We start from the raw sequence: 418 nt of genomic DNA, 5'->3' as shown, positions 1-418 counted from the left end.
GGGGGGGGGGGGGGGGGGGGGGGGCAAGGACTGGCGAGCGCCGGGGAAAGAGCAGGAGGCTGGAGGCGCAGGTGACCAACACCTGTTCAGAAACCTCTAGCCACAATTCTCTATTGCAAACATAATGCTACTTTCCAAACAGTTTGGAAAGTGAAAAACCACTCTATTTCTTTGTGGTCTCTCTCAGTTCCTATCCATAGGTAGTAGAATCATACAGTCCCCACCATTTCGTGTCTGGCTTTCCCTTTGACCATTTTAGTTTAAGCATTTTCCAGCATTGCTACACCATCCTTGTGATTATTCCCCAGGTGGTGATGTGGAACCAGCACAGGCCTGGGCTGGGGGGACCTGGTTTCTGTTCCTGGCTCTGCCGTTTACTCTCTTTATCCAGTCCCCCCCCCCCCCCCCCCCCCCCCCC

This window comes from Ursus maritimus, unplaced genomic scaffold, assembly GCF_017311325.1.
Source record: "Ursus maritimus isolate PB19 unplaced genomic scaffold, ASM1731132v1 scaffold_21, whole genome shotgun sequence".
Taxonomy (NCBI): Eukaryota; Metazoa; Chordata; class Mammalia; order Carnivora; family Ursidae; genus Ursus; species Ursus maritimus.
The sequence above is the reverse complement of the archived record's forward strand: the minus strand, read 5'-3'. Positions refer to the sequence as shown.